Here is a 16809-nt window from a genome sequence, read left to right as displayed (position 1 = left end):
TTATTGTTCGTATTTCAGTTAAACTAATTTATTGTTCGTATTTCAGTTAAACTAATTTATTGTTCGTATTTCAGTTAAACTAATTTATTGTTGGTTTTTCAGTTAAACTAATTTATTGTTCGTTTTTCAGTTAAACTAATTTATTGTTCGTATTTCAGTTAAACTAATTTATTGTTCGTATTTCAGTTAAACTAATTTATTGTTGGTTTTTCAGTTAAACTAATTTATTGTTCGTATTTCAGTTAAACTAATTTATTGTTGGTTTTTCAGTTAAACTAATTTATTGTTCGTTTTTCAGTTAAACTAATTTATTGTTCGTATTTCAGTTAAACTAATTTATTGTTCGTTTTTCAGTTTTGATTTTTAAAATATTGTTTTTTTATTTAAAAAAATATTTATTGTTCATTTTTATTTATTTCTATTGAATAAACTTCAGTTTCCTACAAATCAAATCGTATTCCTTTTCTTTTTAAACTTTTTGCCAACTTTTCTCCCTTTCAATTCGTTTTTTATTGTTAATATTTTTATTATTGATATTGGATGAGTTTCAGTACAAAGTATCATGTTTATCTTTTTTAATCCAATTTTGAAGTTTTCTTACGCTTTCTGTAAAAAATGTCTGCTCATTATCGACAGTCTGTGTTCCACTTATCTTGCTTGCTATGACCTATGGCGATGACGTCATTTGTCAGCTGAGAGGCCATCTATGACGATGGTCACGGTATAACTGACTAACGCTCAGTAGGCAGTGGACTGCTGCCGCTCCTTCTCACCGGTGTAGACATTACTGGCACTATATATATATATATATATATATATATATATATATATATATATATATATATATATATATATATATATATATATATATATAGTGAGCACCGGTGTAATTTCCCCTATGCATATATAGGCCGGTGTAACAGTTTCCTATGAAATATTTAGTGACACATTCATTCTAACATTAGCATCATGATCAGTTCAATCAACATCATACCATAATGTCATAATATCACATTCACTCCTCGTACCAAATGAGAATGACCCTAGAATTTATTATACACAAAGTTCTTTTGCTTCTGTTTTTTTTTCTCTACGTGCAAGAGATTTTCACCCCCCTCTCAAATAGCAGGGTAGATACCACATCAACATTCTGTTCCTGGTTATATGATCGCGAACAAGCGGCTTGATCTCTAAGTAGTAGTGGGATTCTTCAGTTTTTAGTGGATTAAGAAAAACGAACTAGTAATATCTAATACAGCATTAGCACTGGACAGACTAAGTTAGCAACTGCCAGCCGTAGGTATATCACGATAATGGGAAGATCAGATAGAACACTAGGTAATCTCAAATAATCACTTATCAGGTACTATCCAGATTCCACATCGTTTAACTTCGGTGATCGAATGATTATCCTGGTCGATTAGGTTGGTATGAATTAGAATATCTTTCTGAAGCGAAAAGTTTTGGAAGTTTGGCCAGATTAGAGCAAACTTTTTTTTCTTTTTTTTTTTGCGGGGAAGAATAATTCAATCAAATAAATTTGACAAAATAAACAAACAAGCATGCACATAGCTCTACTGACAAACTCATCTTTAGTTGACCTTTGACAACTAAATATTTCCATTTATTAGCCAAATAGAAAAGTTACTAGCCAAACCCACATGATTTTTAGAATATGATATCTTAGTTCTGTGACGAGTATGTACATCATAAAGATTTTTCTGTGTTTTTTAACAAGTGTAATTCTAAATATATAGCAAATTTTATGTTGATACTTGAAGGTGTAAACATTCTAATTTCTTCAGATATTTTTTTAAACAGCCTTCTTTAAAAAAAGTATATTGTTCTATTAAACTTTTATTGTTTAAATAATTTAACTTTGTTTTATAAAAAAGAAGTTGAAAAGATATTTTTCATTCAGTAGTGAGCTTTGGAAGATTGTCAGTGAAAGAAATATAATCGCCAAAAGATAAGCGTTTCATTATTTCTAGTAGACACTTTGAAAAATCACTCGCAAATGCGACTGTTTCGCTCGCAATGTAGATCATCTTCTGGAGGCTTTGAAACCTGACATAGTTATCTATATATATAAAAGGCAAAAATCGGTGTGTATGTATGTATGTATGTATGTTTGTTTGTAACGCTAAAACTTTTGAAAGACGGAACCAGAGTTGACAAATTTGGTATCATATTGCACCTTGATCACCCGGATGACAAATATCGAAATTTCACGTCAAACGGACCAGTAGAAAGGGGTCAACTGATCGTTTTTCTCCTAGGGGGGCCCCCAAAAAAACCTGTCATTTTAACGTTATTCAATACGTGTCACGTGACGTGACGTCAGCTCAAACTTTTGACAGACACAACCAAAGTTGACAAATTATGTATCATATTGAACCTTGATCACCCGCATGACAAATATCGAAATTCCACACCAAACGGACCATTAAAAGGGGGTGAACTGATCATTTCTCTCCTAGGGGGGGCCCCCAAAAAAACCTGTCATTTTAATGTTAATATTACATAATCCAAAAACGCTTAGTCATGTCACGTGACGTGACGTCAACATCCAGTAATGGCGAACAAATGTAAACAAACACTTTGTTTTACCGATACTTTTGTAATTTCTCTTCTGCTTTGTTCTAGAGATTATTAAACTCCATGACAATGTCTCCAACGTATTTAACTGGTTAAAAATAGTATTTATACAAGAGTTTTAACGAAAAATATCAGGAAAAAATGTACAGGAATAAAAAAAAATTCAGCTTTCAAAATATTCGTCGATAAAAAAACCGATCTTTATATTTACGCTAGCCATTTTGTATATTACCACGTGACCTGCTATCTCTTAAACTGGAGGGGGGGGATCCACTTGAATCCAACAAAACCAGTTATTTTTTTTTTCTATTATATATACATCATTTTCTATAAAATTAAGTGTAGACTTTATAATTAAAACAAAAAATGTTATTCATACTAAAAAAAAAAAACGCTTAGTCATGTCACGTGACGTGACGTCCACATCCACTAATGGCGAACAATTGTACCTATTTACTATGCCTCCCCACGGGACAGAGTTAGACACCAGGGTCGTTTTTTAACGTGGAGAAAAGGTACAAAAATAAAAATTGTCTCAGTCGTGGAGGATTTCTCCTCCACCGAAAGAGAACAAGAAATAGAAGTGCAGCATCTGAAGAACAGATACTACACTTTGATCTTGACCAAAAGGCCAAGAATGCGAACAATTGTAAATAACAACTTTTTTCACAAAACCAACACCGTCTTTCTTTTTTTTCTCTCTCTTTCTCTCTCTCACCCACTTACTCTTCCCTCTCTCTCACCCTCTTTCTCTTGACGTCACACCACTGTTAAACTGTGGGGGGGGGAACACATTCCCAGGCATTATCTCCTATAGATGCACATTTTATTAGAAATTCAGCTTTCAAAATATTAGACGATAATAAAAATATAAAACCAACACCCTCTTTCTCTTTTCTCTCTCTCTCACCAACTTACTCTTCTCTCTCTCTCACCCTCTTTCTCTTGACCTCCTACTACTGTTAAACTGTGTGTGTGGGGGGGGGGGAAGAGGCAGCTTGAAAACCAACAAAAACAGTGCACAGTTTCCCAAGCATTTGGGGTGGGAAGGGGGGGAAGAAGCCGAGCGCACAGTTTCGTGTGAGAGAGAGAGAACAATTCTCAACCTATATACTCAACAAATTTTTTATCTACAGATTTGAAAGTTTGTATATAGGGTATTCAGACATATGGAAATATATCTAGCATAATCTATCTATTATATCTATAAAAGTGAAAATGTGTGTGTGTGTGAGGTAGCCAGAGAGAGAGAGAGAGAGAGAGAGAGAGAGAGAGACAACAATTCTCAACCTATATATTCAATACATTTTTTATCTACAGATTTGAAAATTTGTATATAGGGTATTCAGACATATGGAAATATATCTAGCATAATCTATCTATTATATCTATAAAAGTGAAAATGTGTGTGTGTGTGTGTGTGTGTGCGTAAGAGAGAGAGAGAACAATTCTCAACCTATATACTCAACGTATTTTTATCTACGGATTTTAAACTTTGTATATAGGGTATTCAGACATATAGAAATATATCTAGCATAATCTATACATTATATCTATAAAAGTGAGAATGTGAGTGTGTGAGAGAGAGAGAGAACAATTCTCAACCTATATATTCAACAAATTTTTTACCTACAGATTTGAAAATTTGTATATTGGGTATTCAGACATATGGAAATATATCTAGCATAATCGATCTATTATATCTATAAAAGTCAGAATGTTTGCGTGTGGTTGTGTGTGTAAGGTTGCGAGAGAGAGAGAGAGAACAATTCTCAACCTATCTATTCAATAAATTTGTTATCTACAGATTTGACCATTTGTATATAGGGTATTCAGACATATGGAAATATATCCAGCATAATCTATCTATTATATCCATAAAAGTGAGAATGTGTGCGTGAGAGAGAGAGAGAGAGAGAGAGAGAGTAAGTACAATTCTCACCCTATATATTCAACAAATTTTTTATCTACCGATTATAAAATTTGTATATAGGGTATTCAGACATATGGAAATATATCTAGCATAATCTATCTATTATATCTAGAAAAGTGAGAATGTGTGTGAAAGAGAGAGAGAGAAGAGAGAGAGAGAGAACAATTCTCAACCTATATATTCAACTAATTTTTATGTACAGATCTGAAAATTTGTATACAGGGTATTCAGACATATGGAAATATATCTAGCATAATCTATTATATCTATAAAAGGTAGAATGTGTGTGTGTGTTTGTGAGTGAGTGAGTGAGTGAGTGAGTGAGAGAGAGAGAGAGAGAGAGAACAATTCTCAACCTATATACTCAACAAATTTTGTATCTACAGATTTGATAATTTGTATATAGGGTATTCAGACATAAGGAAATATATCTAGCATAATCTATCTATTATATCTATAAAGGTGAGAATGTGTGTGAAAGAGAGAGAGAGAACAATTCTCAACCTATATATTCAACAAATTCTATCTTTACAGATTTGAAAATTTGTATATAGGGTATTCAGACATTTGGAAATATATCTAGCATAATCTATTATATCTATAAAAGTGAGAATGTGTGTGTGAGAGAGAGAGAAAGAACAATTCTCAACCTATATACTCAACAAATTTTTTATCTACAGATTTAAAAATTTGTATATAGGGTATTCAGACATATAGAAATATATCTAGCATAACCTATCTATTATATCTATAAAATGACCATGTGTGTGTGTGTGTGAGAGAGAGACAGAGTCAGAGAGAGAGAGAGAACAATTTTCAGCTTGTGTGTGTGTGAGAAAGAGAGAGAGAGAAAGAGAGGAAGGAAAATTCTCACCCTATATATTCAACAAATTTTTTATCTACATATTAGAAAATTTGGATATAGGGTATTCAGACGTATGGAAATATATCTAGCATAATCTATCTATTATATCTATAAAAGTGAGAATGTGTGTGTGAGAGAGAGAGAAAGAGAGAGAGAGAGAACAATTCTCAACCTATATATTCAACTAATTTTTTATCTACAGATTTGAAAATGTGTATATTGGGTATTCAGACATATGTAAATATATCTGGCATAATCTATGTATTATATCTATAAAAGTGTGAATGTGAGTGATGGAAAGAGCAAAAAATTCTCAACCTATATAACCTATAAAAGTGAGAATATGTGTGAGAGAGAGAGAGAGAGAGAACAATTCTCAACCTATATATTCCACACATTTTTGGGCACAGATTTGGAAATTTGTATATAGGGTAGGCAGACATATAGAAATATATCTAGCATAATCTATCTATTATATCTATAAAAGTGAGAACTTGTGTGTGTGTGTGTGTGTGTGAGAGAGAGAGAGAACAATTCTTAACCTACATACTCAACAAATTTTTTACCTACAGTTTAGAAAATTTGTATATAGGGTATTCAGACATATGGAAATATATCTAGCATAATCTATCTATTATAACTACAAAAGTTAGAATGTGTGTGTGAGAGAGAGAGAGAGAGAGAACAATTCTAAACCTATATATTCAACAAATTTTTTATCTACAGATTTGAAACTTTGTATATAGGGTATTCAGACATATGGAAATATATCTAGCATAATCTATCTATTTTATCTATAAAAGTGAGAATGCGTGTGTGTGAGATAGCGAGAGAGAGAGAGAGAAAAAGAGAGAGATAAAAATTCTCAACCTATACATTCAACAAATTTTTTATCCACAGATTTGAACATTTGTATATAGGGTGTTCAGACATATAGAAATATATCTAGCATAATCTATCTATTATATGTATAAAAGTGAGAATGTGTGTGTGTGTGAGAGAGAGGACAATTGTCAACCTATGTATACAACAAATTTTTTATCTACAGATTTCAAAATTTGTATATTGGGCATTCAGACATATTTCAATATATCTGGCATAATCTGTCTATTATATCTATAAAAGTGAGAATGTGTGTGATAGAGAGAGAGAGAACAATTCTCAACCTATATACTCAACAAATTTTTTATCTACAGATTTGAAAATTTGTATATAGGGTATTCAGACATATGGAAATATATCTAGCATAATCTATTATATCTATAAAAGTGAGAATGTGTGTGTGTGTGTGAGAGAGAGAGAGAGAGAGAACAATTCTCAACCCATATACTCAACAAATTCTTTATCTACAGATTTTAAAATTTGTATATAGAGTATTCATACAAATAGAAATATATCTAGGATAATCTTTCTATTATATCTATAAAAGTGAGAATGTGTGTGTGTGTGAGCGAGAGAGAGAGAGAGAACAGTTCTCAACCTATACATTCAACAAATTTTTATATATAGGGTATTCAGAAATATCGAAATATATCTAGCATAATCTATTATATCATTAAAAGTTAGAATGTGTGTGTGTGAGAGATAGAGAGAACAATTCTCAACCTATGCACTCTACAAATTTTTTATCTACAAATTAGAAAATTTGTATATAGGGTATTCACACATATGGAAATATATCTAGCATAATCTATCTATTATATCTATAAAAGTTAGAATGTGTGTGTGAGGTAGCCAGAGAGAGAGAGAGAGAGAGAGTAAGAACAATTTTCAACCTATATATTCAACAAATATTGGATCTACAGATTAGAAAATTTGTATATAGGGTATTCAGACATATGGAAATATATCTAGCATAATCTATCTATTATATCTCTAAAATTGAGAATGTGTGTGTGAGAGAGAGAGAGAGAACAATTTTCAACCTATATACTCAACAAATTTTTTTATCTACAGATTTGAAAATTTGTATATAGGGTATTCAGACATATGGAAATATATCTAGAGTAATCTATCTATTATATCTATAAAAGTGAGAATGCGTGTGTGTGTGAGAGAGAGCGACACAGAACAATTCTCAACCTATATATTCAACAAATTTTTTATGTACAGATCTGAAATATCACATTTGTATAGAAGTAGAAATCTTGATACCTACTCTGATACCTAATAAAAGAAAGGACACTCTTTAGGGCGGATTTTGATTATAACAAGTCACTAATTAGAAATTATAATAAACATTCTAATAATTTAAGAATTTTACCAAAATAAAATTGCATGGTAATCACCCAATTTCTGCCACAAAATTTTGATTGGCAGAACTCATAAACATAAAATATATATTTTCTAATTTCATCTTTTTTTTTTCTTTTTACATAATCTGGTTTGATGTTTTCCCAAATATTCAAATCACTATATTTTGCTGCTTAATATCAAATACAGCAACTTAGTTATTTTTATGCATCAAACAATTACATTTTCTCATTCATCCAAACTAATCACTGAACATCAATTTCATATTTTCTTCACTAAAATATTACTGTGCTTGATGTCATCAAGTGGAGCGGATCATTTTTTTTTCATTTGTTCACACATTTTTCCAATTTATATATATTTTAAAGATTCTTAGCCTATGTCATTGCATACCAATCTGCTTATTAAAAGTTAAGGTTCACTGTAAACACATATGTTACACCAAAATAAAAACGCTTCAGATAATGTCTTGATATTCAATTCAGTTTCTCACATGACATCTTATGAAGTTAGTAGAAATGTTACAGACTTTTGAATCTCAAACACTTTCAATACTGTGCACTGATATTTTCTTTTTTGCAATATAAGCACATTCATGATTTTTTTTACAAACGTTAAAAACTTTCACATTGTGTAGCAATATACTGAAACAATTATAAAAATATTTGTTTTTATTTTGAATGATGCAGGGCATCTGAAGAGAGATTTTTCTAACAAAATGAAAGTATAATTTTTAGCAATAGGTATCTAGGAAAAGGCCACTACATATGTTATAAGTTCCAAATTTCCACAACCTGGCAAATACTGGTACATGCTAGCAAATTTAGATTTGCAATTACAAAATATGATTCTAATTTTTTCCTTTGCTCTTTATTCTAACACTACACTAAGTTTACTGTGTTATTTCGCTACAGTTGATATTGTGTAGAACAATAAGAAAATCATAGTGAACAATGCATTCAACAAAATTTCACACACATTTCTAGATACCTATATCTAATAAGTTCAAAAGAAAGGACACACTTAGGGAGGTATTTTGGTGGTCAAGTCACTAAAAAGAGATTAGCTGGTTTCCCGGCATAGCCCAGGATATAATAAAGATTGACTGAAATACATGTTCTAGCTGGTTTCTAGGCGTTGCCAGGGATGTAATATAGACACATTATGTTGTATATTACCTGTTCTCTTCTCCCTAAGGTAAAACAATTTCATATACATGCTGTAAATTACCTATGCTAGGGATAAAACATGAACAATATCAGTCCTAGGGTAGATAAAACAAATAATACATAGAGATGAAAGATTCCTCTCCCCTAAGAATCAAACATATGTTCAATATCTGCTTTTGTTTTTTCATTGTTTATACGGTCCCGAGCAACGCCGGGTAGCCCTGCTAGTCTATATATATAAAAGCCAAACGTCTGTGTGTATGTATGTTTGTTTGTAACGCTAAAACTTTTGAAAGACGGAACCAAACTTGACAAATTTGATATCATATCGGAGCCCCATCACCCGGATGACAAATATCGAAATTTCACGTCAAACGGACCACTAGAAGTTGGTCAACTGATCAGTTATCTTCGAGGGGGGCCCCCAAAAAAACCTGTCATTATCTATATATATAAAAGACAAATGTTTGTTTGTAACACTAAAACTTGAGATGAAAGATTCCTCTCCCCTAAGAATAAAACATATGTTCAATATCTGCTTTTGTTTTTTCATTGTTTATACGGTCCCGAGCAACGCCGGGTAGCCCTGCTAGTATGGAATAAATCAGAAAGAGTTGCAACCTGAAGTAAGTGTCCCTAATGATGAAGGTCTGAACAGAGCTGAAAGGGAGAAACAGACTAAATATCATGTATGATACGAAAAGAAACTGGAATCTTACAGAGATATCAATCATACCAGTTATTATAGGTGGCACAGGGCTTATGAAGAAGATCTGAAGTCCTATCTAACTAATATTCCTGGTGAACCAAGTGCAAAAGAGATCCAGACAATTGCACTTAAGGGAATAACGAGGATACTAAAAAGAACTCTCGGTTGGTTTCAATAAAAAGCAGGCCAATGTTGGCAGCTAGTTTGGCTGCCCCATACCCAGCATTATAATCTTCAAAGAAAGAAAATGAAAAAAAAAACAATTATAAGAATCGGCATTAAAATCGAAATAATCGATCTATAGTTCATATGTTATTCAGGTCTGTTCTGTATCAATTCAGCACTTTGTAAAATGTCGCCAATTTGAGTTAATGTACTTGAAAAAGACTTTATATATATATATATATATATATATATATATATATATATATATATATATATACAGAAATATATATATATTTCTGCAGAAAAATATTTTCTTATAATATATATCAATCCTTATTTAAAAAGCTCAATGTAATTATAGAGCAATATAGAGAATAAATGACAAAAAGTTATATTCTAAAATTCATGATGTTGACCATCTTATAATTTATTCCTTTAATTCAGATTATTTATTGTATAAGTAACTGAATTAAAGGAATAATTTATAAGATGTTAAACATCATGAATTTTGGAATAAGTAATTGAATTAAAGGAATAAATTATAAGATCATGAATTTTGGAATATAACTTTTTGTCATTTATTCTCTCTCTCTCTCTCTCTCTCTCACTCACTCACTCACTCACTCACACTCTATCTCTCTCTTTCTTTCTATTTAATTCTCTGAGATGAGTAATTTTTGTATTAAATTTTTTTTTACATAGGCATAACCACTTACCAAGGCTCAGAGACCACTCGAGGATAAGGGTTAAGAGTGTACAGTAGTCAATTGGACAATATAGTAATCGTTAGTAATGGAAATTCGGTAAATTTGTTAACTTAAGTGGAACGGCTCATCAAGAACTTATTTATGTTTATTTGTGGATTGTTATCCTCATCTTTATAGTTGTTGTTGTTTCACCACGTTTCAGCCAACTTATCCTTTGGCCTTCTTCAGGAATATACGCAGTGGCACAGTTGATAGAGGCATTGTCTCTACAGTTCCAGGTGATCATTGTCTGAAGATAGTGATTTCAATCCTACCCAAAGAAGGCCAGAGGATTAGTTGGCCAAAAACGTAATGATACAACAGCAACTATGTAAGGCAGTAATTACAAGACTCAGCATTCCTATTCTGTCGCGGTTAACCACATGGAGAAGGCCATGTGGTGAATTGACTTGAAGACGCCGGTCAAGTTTTTTTTTTTTTTTTTTTGTATTTTTGTTTTGTTTTTGGTTTGTTTGTTTTTGTTTTTTAATTCAAGGCTAAACGATTATTACGTTGGCCAGATCTTTAAAGAAAGAACATTTTTAAAAAGGGAGGGGGTATAGAGATCATGATCAAGTTTAATTGAAATCGGCAGCGAAACAGTTCTTGCGAAATAGTATTTTTGGAGACTTACTATTATCACTCACTGTATTCTATTATTCTTCTCCTTCCTCAGAATTCTCGGCATCGAAATTTCAAGACATACCTAATTCTTCTCCTTCACACGATTCCCGGTCTACAAAATTCAATACACATCTGACAAAACTCACTTCTGCTAAAAAAAAAAAAAGAAAAAGAATACTCTTCTCTGGTCACAACCTTTGTTTTTATTGAAACCGTCTGATTTTCTCATGCATATTAGATGTTCTGAAGTCTCGTTACCTCATGAGATCGCCAGTAAACACAGCGACCATGTTTTTTTTAATCTTCGTTCTCCTTGCATGACGTAAACACTGCATGCTATACAAAACATCGGGTTTGTACTGATTTTTAATCACAGTCACTAGGAGCTTTCACACAGGCCATCATCAAAGAATTTTCTATGAAAACAACCCGTGGTGTTCCCTGAAGTTTGAGTGACAATAAGTTTCCCCAGGTTTACAGTACTCTTCATTTCTTTCAACTAATTAATTTGCGTTATTGCAACAATCGTTTGCCATTGATTCACTGGTCTTCACTGGGATATGGGTGACAATAAGCTTCCTCAAGGTCCTAGTCCTCCTCGCACTCATCAAACGGAGGTTTGGTTAGTGGTTGCTTTCCTCGGTCTTTCCATCGTCCTTGACCCTCCGTTTTGTTTGGCGCGGCACCAGTTTATAGTGACTAGGGAAAATGGAGCGGAGGGTGCTAACTTACAATTATGTAATTATTCAATACCTAGAAGAAAGATCTGGGTGCCATGATTGGCAGGTGCTCCTTCGATAGCCAGCATGAGGGACCTGGTCGTTATCCTGCGAATGTTGGCCAACTTTCTAATTTCAGAAACTCAAATAACATGGACGCTGAACAGAGAAGTATAACTTCTAATTTCAGGGAACAAAATGATACCGAACAAACACAGCACAGCTATGATAACCATCAAAATAGAAAAAAACGAAGAAAGAAATGGACAACAAAAGAGAATAGATTCCTAATAGAATGCTATTATAGAAGTCATCCTAAATATAGATATGGAGGTTATCGGAAACGGCTGAAAGAATTATGGGACCTGTCCAGTGACTACCATACGACAGAACAAAGAATTGAGGGCCAAGCAAAACTGATACTCAAGAAAGGCTGGCTCTCTAAATTAGAACTAACAGAAATACAGCGGAAAATAAATGATGAAATTAAACAAGAAGCATCCCCTCGATGGAACTAAACGTAGAGAAACCCTACAAGTTGAAGCCCTATGAGAAAAAAAAACACCAAAAGCAGAGGATCTAAGAAAACCGAACTCTACAAACGTGGAAATCGAGAACAATGAAACAGATCTAACAGAGAATGAAGCAGATGAAATAAATAAAATAATAAAGTTCATGAACGAGGAAAAACAAAGCTCCCATCGTTAAGGAACCAAGAGCAGAAGAAATTAAAAACAGAAACCGAGAAGGTTAACAAGCTCCTCTCACACATTCCAGCAAACACAATCACAGACTTTAACAACTTAATTTATGCAGGCACCAAAATGGTAAGTATGAATTTCAAATTAGAAAAATAACCTGGGACAAGTGGACCGACAAAACTTGGATGAGAAATTAGACTAGATACTCAAATACATAAACATAAAAGAAGAAGCCAAAATGATCGACAGGAAGAAAGCAATGTGGAGAAGATGGGAGACTGGACATTTAACTGACAGGGAGAGGCTAAACAAGAAACATAAAGAACTGGACCAAAAAATAAAAGCAAAAGAAGCAAGATTGAGACGATATAGATATAAATCTGAACAATGCATAAAAAAACAGCACATTTAAAACTAATGAACGCCAATTCTACCAAAATGACAACGGACGAAAACAAAACCAGAACAAGCAAATCCGACAGAAACAAAACTCTACTGGAGTAACATATAGGAAGAGCGACGAGATCACAATAGAAATGCCGAGTGGCTGAAAGACATAAAAGAATAGTTACAACAAATAGAAGAAGGAACAATGAATGAAATCAGCAAGGAAACCCTAAAGAAAACCATAGAAAAATAATAAACTGAAGAGCACCAGGGCATGACGGGATATATGCGTACTGGTTTAAAAAAAATTCACAACCTTACACCAAAGGGTAGCTCAAAACCTGAGAAGATGTATACAAGAAGCAAACATGCAAGACTAGATGACAAAAAGGTTAGCGTTAGGGTTAGACCCACACTGCTATAGAAGGACACAGAGAAAGGAACCGTTCCCGGCAACTATAGGCCAATCACGTGCTTACCAACTATGTGGAAGATACTGACAGCGCAACTGAGGGAACAAATCTACCACTCCCTGAATAACCGTGCACTCATCCCCGAGGAACAGAAAGAATGCCAAAAAGGAAAAAGAGGAACACATGACCCGTTATATACAGATCAAAAGATCCTAAAGGAGGTAAAAAGGAGGAGAAAGAATTTAGCCATGGCATGGATCGACTACAAAAAAAAAGCGTACGACAGGATCCCCCAAGCATGGATAATAGAATGCCTAAAAATGTATAAAATACCAAGCGGGATGATCAACGTAATAGAAAATGCAATGAAAACATGGAGACTGGAATTGACAGCTGATGGACAACACATAACAGAAATTAACATGCAAAGAGACATCTTCCAAGGAGACTCACTATCACTAGTACTGTTCATCATAGCCTTGATGCCCTTGAATAGTATTCTGAGAAAGTGCCAAGCCAGATACAAGTTCCCCAATACAGAGTAAAAAATGAACCACCTGATGTACATGGACGATTTGAAACTTTTTGCAAAGACCGAAAAGGAGCTAGAAACACTAATTAACGCTACCATGATCTTCAGTCAAGATATCCAAATGGAATTTGGAATGGAAAACTGCGTACTACTAGTTATAAGAAAGGGAAAACTGGACACGACAGAAGGCATGGAACTACTCAACCATACGGAGATGAGGGCACTAGGGGAACAAGACGACTATACATACTTTGGAATTCTGGGAAGTGGACACGGTCAAAGCAACAGAAATGAAAGAGAGAATTGGGAAGGAATACCTCAGGAGAACAAGAAAACTCCTGGAAACGAAATTATATAGCAGAAACCTAAAAAAAAAATGATAGACATATAGGCAGTGTCACTAGTGAGATACTCTGGACCGTTTATAGGGTGGACAAAAGAAGAACTGAGACAGCTCGACCAGAAGACCAGGAAACTCATGACCATGCATAATGCACTACACCCAAAGGACGATATTGACAGACTCTACGTGAAAAGAAAGAGAGCGGGAGAGTACTGGTCTGCATAGAAGACTGTGAATGCGACAAGCAAAGAACTAGACAAATACATAATGCAAACTACTGAAAGGATAATTATGGCAGTGAGAGGCATTGAAAAAATTAAGAAAACAGAAAACAAAGAGACAAATGACAAAACGAGAAAAGAAAACTGGGAAGAGAAACAACTCCACGGAAGATTCAGAAGAATGACAAAAGATGAAAATAACGGAAACACCTGGGCATGGATGCGAAAAGGACATATAAACCGAGAAACTGAATCTCTAATAACTGCAGCACAAGATAACTCGATAAGAACCAACCATATCAAAGCAAAGATCAATAAAACACAAGAAAACAGCAAATGCAGACTCTGTGAACAACGAGATGAAACGATAAACCATATAGTAAGTGAATGCAGCAAACTGGCCTTAAAGAAATACAAAAACAGGCATGACCAAGTGGGGTGAGCGGTGCACTAGGAATTGTGAAAAGCATAAACCTGCAACAGTACTCGAAAATGAGAAACACAAAATCTTATGGGGCATGGACATACAAACGGACAAACCCATCCAAGCAAGAAGACCAGACGTCGTAATAATTACCAAGAAAGAGAACTCCTATCAAATCGTAGACTTTGCTGTCCGAGCTGACCACAGGGTGAGTATGAAAGAAAAGGAGAAACAAAGCAAATACACAGAACTAGCCAGAGAGTTAAAAGGGATTTGGATGATGAAGAAAATCAAAATAATACCTATAATAGTAGGAACACTAGGAACAATTCCGAAAAACTTTGAAAAAAATGGGAGAAACTGGAATCAGAAGAAAGGCTGCAAAAATACAACGCCTAACGATAATGAAAACGGCTGAAATATTAAGGAAAACTCTTGAATGCGGAGAATAATACAAGTATACAATATAATGAAGAAGCGTTACAGGGAATGAAGAACACTGAAGCTGCATATCTACAAGTTCTACACCCCCATCATGCATCCCCTCCCATTGTCTCATCACCATCCCCCCCAAAAAAAAGTGATACCAAAGATCCAAGAAAGGTCAAGGAGGATGGAAAGACCAAGGAAACAGCGCTAACCAGACCTCCTCTGGACAAGCGCGAAGAGAACTGGGATCTTGTCATTCAAATTCCAGTATAGACCAATGACCGCTGCCAGCGAGAAATCAATGGTAGGAAGCTGTTGTGATGACGCAAACTTATTTGCAAATGCTATCGAAGGAGGTGGAGATAGTTGGACGTCTGAGGAGACTTGGTGTCACTCAGCTTTCAGAGAATACCACAGGTTCCCAATCAGATATCTGATGACTTGTATGAAAGCTCCATGTCAGGCAATAATAATAATAAGACTACTACTACTCAATAGGAGTTTTCACACAGGCCATCATCCAAGATTTATCTGTGAAAACAACATGAGATATTTGTTCCCTGAAGTATAAGGGACAACAAGTCCTCCAGATTATCAATACTCACCACAAGTTAGTTTGCGTTATCACAATAGATGTTTACCATTGATTTTTCGTTGGTCGTGACTATTGGTCTTCATTGGAATTTGGGTCGCAATAAGCCTTTCCAATGTCCCAATCTCCTTTGCACTCATCTGGTTACTGCTTTATTTCCTCGATCTTTCAATCCTCCTTGATCCTCCGCGAATATTTGGTGCTTTGACAATTGATGCCGGCACTTTTTTAGAGGAAAGGTTTAACTTAAAATTTTTTGATTTCCGTTTTCTTGACTTCATGTGTTTCTTATGTTTTTGTTTTACTTCTGTTGCAGTTTCTATATGTCAGATTAGCGTTTGTAGCTCATGGTATTAGTTTCTGCATTCAAGGGTTTTCCTTAATGTTTTAGTTGTTTTCATTATTGTTATACATTGTATCTTCTCAGACATCCCTCTGATTCCAATTTCTCCCATTTTTTTTCAAAGTGTTTCAATATTGTTCCTAGTGCTTCTACTATTATTGGTGTTATCTTTACTTTCTTCTCTCTGGCTAGTTCTGTGCATTTGCTTCGCTTCTCAATCTCCTTGATATTCACCCTGTGGTCTGCTACAATGGCGAAATATACGATATGGCAGAAATTTCCTTCTTATTAACTATTATGACATCTGGTCATCTTGCTTGCGTGGGTTTATTTGTTTATGCGTCCCTGCCTCATAGAATTTTATGATTTCCGTTTTCAAGTACTGCTGCCGGTTTGTGTTTGTACCATTTGTTTGAATGTTCAAGAAACAATTGTTTGTATAATTCCCAGTGTATTACCTTCCTCACTTGCTCGCGTCTATTCTTGTATTCTTTTTGAATCGGCAAAACACTAGAAAATAGTAAATGTAGACTCTGTGGACAAATAGACGAAACGATGAACTACATAACGAGTGAATACAACAAACTATCCCCCCCCCAAAAAAAAAGAGTATAAGAATAGTAACGGCCAGGTGTGAAGGGCA

General features: G+C 34.1%; 1 pseudogene; it reads right to left on the bottom strand.

The window, feature by feature from the left end:
* Nucleotides 1–3108: 3108 nt before the first annotated feature.
* Nucleotides 3109–3242, bottom strand: LOC145268499 (U2 spliceosomal RNA; annotated as a pseudogene).
* Nucleotides 3243–16809: the final 13567 nt, after the last annotated feature.

This window comes from Euprymna scolopes, chromosome 43, assembly GCF_053919585.1.
Source record: "Euprymna scolopes isolate OS-2025 chromosome 43, ASM5391958v1, whole genome shotgun sequence".
Taxonomy (NCBI): domain Eukaryota; kingdom Metazoa; phylum Mollusca; class Cephalopoda; order Sepiida; family Sepiolidae; genus Euprymna; species Euprymna scolopes.
The sequence above is the reverse complement of the archived record's forward strand: the minus strand, read 5'-3'. Positions and strand labels throughout refer to the sequence as shown.